Here is a 6,000-nt window from a genome sequence, read left to right on the forward strand (position 1 = left end):
GGGGCCTCGAAATCATGAGCCTTGAGATCATGACCTTAGAGGAAGTCAGATGCTCAACAGACTGAGCCACCCAGGAGCCCATCCAAAGGACTTTTAAAATGCAAGGCAAGAGCTGAACCTAGTCACTTGTCTTCTAGATTTCCTATCCCCAATAGCAGTTGACCCTGCCAAATCCAGGCTCACTCTGCAGCTCTGAGGGCATCGTCCCAACCAATAACCTGAAGAAGGATCTAGAGGCCTGGATGAGCCAATGATGGGTCTGAAAATCTCCTTCATCAAAGAGAACTTGCTTAGTGAGGTCCCAGACTGAAAATGGCAATTCTGCTTTTCTTTCATACCTCCCAGCAGCGTCCCTAGAGGAAAGTCTCTCAGATCTTCTCCCCTAAAAGCTTATACTTAATTTGCCAGACCGGAAAAAAGTCCTTTTAGCCCAAATTCTGACCATGTTTTATAGTTAACATCCCCCAATAATAGAGGAGTAAGGAGTTAAGACCATGTAGAATGTATAAGGAAAAAACCATCACTTAGTGCTCATGACTATAAAGTCATGCCTAGTGTGCTGTCATCTTATTCTTCACTGTTGCCCTGTACCTGTGTGAGAACTGGTCCTGTCTTACAGGGCAACAAGCAGACAAACAGAAAAGAGAAGGGACTTGCCCAAGGTAGTAATCAGGATTTGAAATTTGATACTCCCAAGTGCAGGGCATCTGCCACACTCACACAACTGACCTCTAAGAACTGAAATACAGAACAGGGTCAATGTGATTTCCCTTTGCCTGAGTTCTCTTATCTAGAAAGGTTGGGTGATGTTAGTTTGGTTCATTAAAGAATATTGAACACCCTAAGGGCTGCATTCTTTCATGTTTCAGACAAAGCTCCTGAATGGGTGCAAATGTGTACTGAGGACATCAAGATTTTATGCATCTGCAGCAGCATTTCTAAAGTAGTTTCCTTGGACCATGATTCCCATGAGAAATTCCTTTCAAAAGGAAATTTACAAAATGATATATTCTCAGAAGTTGTGTGATTAAAAAATCAAACAATAAAAACCTCATGAGTTTTATCTACCCTAAAAAAAAAAAGTATTGAGCACCTACTATGTATTAAGATTATAATGAATGGGTTTTTCCAAAGTGCTGTGAGCTCCTAGTTGGTAGCCCTAATGTAGGTATTACTTATTTTCTCTTGATGCAGATTACTTGGCTCACCACCACCACAAAATGGTGGGAAGATATAATTATATATACTTAAAACATCCTGCCAAATAATTAGATGCCATGACTTAACTTCTCAAGCAATGAATTCTAGGAAGCTCTTATTAGCTTTCAAGCCATGAAGTAAAGCATATGTGATTATAAACAATACAGAATTAAATCAGAATGTCTTTTTCTTTAGAAGGAATCTAGATTGTTTTCTTACTCTGCAGAACTCATACTCACCGACGGATCTGAAACTTCAGATTGATTGATCTGGTCCTGACTCAGTGGGCCTGACTGTCTAAATTCTAGAGCTGAGGAATGCTTGGAACAAAAAAGTAAAAGCAAACCAAAAAAACATTGTCCTTTTAATTGCTTGGCAGAAACCAGAAAGTAAATAAATATGCTTTGAGAAAGAAATCTTTGCTCAGATGGCAAATTCAGTATACAGCAAGTCTAAGTGTTGCCCATGATGTTTAAACATAGCTATAAAAAAAAAATCATCTGATGATGGGGGTGGGGTTGAAGGAAGATGACCTTGAGCAAATAGCTTGATAATAGGTACTCTTAGCCAAAGTATAAAAATTGACATCAAATCTTGGAGGAAGAATGAGATACATCGTTTTGTCAACAATTCTCTTGGCCTCACATTAGGTTTATTTTGTTGTTATTCCTTCCAGTTGCCTGATTTCTAAGCTTTACTGAGACAGAAAGTAGAGCCAGATAGGTAAGAAATGGCTCTGGAATCAGATGGACCTGGTTTGAATTCTGGTTAAGAAGCTTGGCAAGTTACATAACTTTTCTGAGTCTCCATTATCTCATGTATAAAGTGGGGATAATTATAACTGCCAAATAATAAGGTTCTTAAGAGAATTCAGTGAAATTATGAATGTAAAACACAGCATATAGTAAATGTCCAGTAAGTATGAGATATTCTTACTTTTAATAGTTCTAAGTGGTCTCTGGTCCTACATATCCCCTAATGCCAGTTGGAGCACTTCATTGCCTGCTATGGAAACAGAACATAACAGTATCAAAAACATCATATACACACAAAGCCATCGGATGAAGTGAAGATGGAGGGGGGAGGGGATTCAAGAAAAGAGGGTCGAGATGGAACAAAAAGAACATCCCCTCTCTTCCCTTGACACCGTGCAAACATTCAGAAGGCTTGTGTAGAGAAAAAGTCAATGAGGAATAAATTCAAGAAATAATACAGTTGGTTAGTCTTATGTTCCTGTTGTGTCAGAATTTTTTATCTGAAAAGGGTGCCATATCTGATAACATGCACTTTGCACCAAGGCCTTTTATGCCCCAGAAATTCCAACATAAAGACCTAATTAGTCAACATTAGTGCCTATGCCCATGAGAAGCCTGCCATGTTCTGGCCAACTGGGCCTGCCCAACGACTGGAAGATTTTGGTACTCGGGATACACAAATACTTGCAACTCATTGGTAGCTATCCCTGTTTTTCTCCTTTGCAGTTTTCTGAACAATTAAACTTAACATTTCACCTGAAATTAGAATTTTATATATGTGGCCAAAATTTTGTGGCCAGGAATTTTGCCACAGATATAATACAGCTCTTTCCCTCACCTACTACAGTTTGGCTAAAGAAAAAAGAGAGAGAGATGACCATATTATCCTTTGGTAATGTCCCTGACATCTAGATACTATTCTCAGTTACAGAGGAAATATTTTTTACCCTGTTACAGGAAAAATAAAATCTCTGAAATGAAAGGCAAAGTTTATTACCAGAAGGCTGGGTAAACCTTAAAAATACTGTCACCAACTTTGCAGGTATTAAAAATCTTATCATAGAAATAGGTTTATTGACATGGAACATTATGCACAATATAGTATTAAGTGACAAATACCTTATAAAACAGCATATATGATATTACCATAATTTTATTAAATATATGTTTATGAGACTTTAGAAATCTATACAATGAGGTACTAATAGCAGTTGCTTCTGGTGAATGGAGTTTTTCTTTTTTTTTCTTTTTATGTACTTGATTCTTCTGTAATGAAAACATATTGCTCATAATTGTGAAAAAATCTTCAGATATCCTGAGTAAACATGATTAGGGGAGTCACAGGCCCAAACAACAAGCAGCCAATAGTTATGTTAAATATTCCACTATGCCCTGGAATATTACTCAAGGGCCCCAACTTTCTTGTGAAAAGAAGTCTCACCTTCCTGTGGACCTCTTACATGGCCTCCTCACACGGCATTTCAATATGGCCTTTTCTTCTACCTTCCCTCTCATTAAAAGATCTTATCCTCAGCTCAGATGGCCCTCTTCCTCTCTCAGACAAATACTGTACTCATCCACTCCATTCCTACTTTCTCCTTTGCTCAACATGTCCCTTCTCCTCAGACAGCCACTTGTATCTATAAGAACTCTGGCATTCAAGACCAGTTCAAGCCCCACACTCTCTGAAGAGTCTTCTCTGATGGCTGTAGGTCTCTCTTGATTGGGAGTGCCTACAAGAGCAACAGGAAAACCTCAGAGTCTGGTGGAACAGCACAGAGACCTGGCACCTGTCAGAGCAGAGGGGTAAGAATGGAGAACTTGTTCGTGAGCCCATATGAATATTCCCTAAAGACTCAGAGATGCTGTAGAAGATGAGGGGGCATTTTGCAGGGAGCCAGAGGGAAAATCTGTTTATATTGTGTTCATATTTTCCATATTAACAAGTTTACCAGTGTTCTAGCTTGACTCTAGGCAAGATTTAGAAATCACACACCCCCCCCCCCCGCCGCCAAAAAAGAAATAAGGTTCTCCAAAGCAGATGAATTTGCAAGTACAAAAGCATCTAAGGAGTACTTTGAAATTAATTTTCAAAGATAGGAAGATAGGACCATACTGCTCTTCTGTCTGATGGAAAGAAACACTCTCCCTTGACAGGAGTATTCATTCCCTAAGCTGTTAGAAGGCACACCAGACAGGGAGACACCCCACCTCCCCCCACACACACAATGACCAGGTATTTATATGCTCATCTTTAAATTGTGGTGGATGGTGATAGAATTAGGTCCACAAACAAAAGAAGGAACAGACATTGTGTGCAGAAAAGAGAAAACTCATGGGAAATTTAGTGCCTACAGGTTGGTGGATGGTTTTTAAAGGAAGGATGTTAATCAGTTTTCTCCATCTTTGGAGGAACAAGGAATAGGAAATGAGTCTCTGTCAAGTAGTTAAACAGTTATAAGGCCAGCATTTATTAAGCACTTATGTACTCTTCCAAGTACTTTACGTATATTGTATCCCTCCTCCCTCACAACTCCTGAGTGAGGTGCTATTATTATCCTCATTTTACAGATGATGAAACTGAGGCACAAAGGGACTGAGTAACTTGTATAAGGTAAAATAACTAGTAAGCAGAGGAGCTGAGGTCTGGCTTCAGTGCCTAAAGTCCGAAGTCCTACTAGAGAGCCTTTAGCATCAAAACTCAAATGATTTTCATGAATGGAAGATCTTGACCACTGAACCATCTGACACTTTCAATGCCTAGCAATCTCCAAGGATAGACCAATAATCCATGTCCTTACAGGTTGCAGCTTAGTAGTGAGTGGCCTGTGATCCAGCCCACCCCATCGCTCCTATTCCCTAAATACATCCATCTCGTCCCCTCCACTATTGTCTTCTTGTACCATGCCCTTCTGCTCTCTTTTCTCTGATGAACCCTCATCATTTTTCTTCTCTTTCTCTCCTCCTCCTCCATTTGTCCAGCCTGCTTGATTTGGCTCTTTATTATGCAGAAGCAAAAAGCCTGCCAGCCCCTGAGCCACCTTCTTTGGAAAGGAGATCCTTCCCGATCCATAGGCTGAGCATAGGCAGCCTAGAAAGCCATGAGAAGAAAAAAGAGACCAAACAGTTCTGAAAATGAATTGCCCTGCTTTCTCTCCACAACAGGAAATACCAGGTTAGCTTTGCCTTTTAGTCTAGTAAACAATACCAACTGGACAGCACTCTCTTCCTCCCAGAAACCAGTTGCAGTGTAAGGAAAAGAGTGCTGGGCTCATCCTCACCTCTGCCATCAACAATCTGTATGACTTTAAGCACATCTTTACCCATCAGTTTCCCCATATAACAACGTAGAGATTGGACTATACTGGAGACCTCTTAGTTCAGGATTCATAGGTGGATTCATGGGGACTTACCAACTCCCAGAGGATAATGTATAGGAATTTTCTTTTTTACTGAAATTTTTATTGAGACAATTTTAGATTCTCATGTGGTTGTAAGAAATAATACAAAGAAATCCTGATTTCCCATTGGTAACCTCTTGCAGTACTAGAGTACAATATCACAACTGGGATATTGATATTGATACAACCTACCTATCATTCATATTTCCCCAGTTTTACATGCACTCGTGTGTGTGTGTGTGTGTGTGTGTGTGTGTGTGGAGAGAGAGAGAGAGAGAGAGAGAGAGAGAGAGAGAGAGAGAGAGAGAAAGAGAGCACTTACTGCTGTACAACTGGGAGTTTTCTTTTGTATATGCTTTTTTCCCTGGGGAAAGAAAGGTTCTTAGCTTTTATCAGATTCTCTCAAGTATTGTAGATGCAAAAAAGGGTTTGATTCTCAGCTCTGAGAATTCTAGAAGACCACACCCAAGCCTTTATACCTCTCTGTTCCAAAAGCAACATTTAATTGGCACTTACCACATGACAGGCATAGAGATGCATGTGGAGGACAGGTGATGGGAAGAAATACAGGAATAGTGGGGAAAACCCAAAGACGCATAAAACACAGTCCACTGAACTCATGGTCCAGCAGTGGAAGACGGACA

This window comes from Panthera leo, chromosome A1 (assembly GCF_018350215.1).
Source record: "Panthera leo isolate Ple1 chromosome A1, P.leo_Ple1_pat1.1, whole genome shotgun sequence".
Lineage (NCBI taxonomy): Eukaryota > Metazoa > Chordata > Mammalia > Carnivora > Felidae > Panthera > Panthera leo.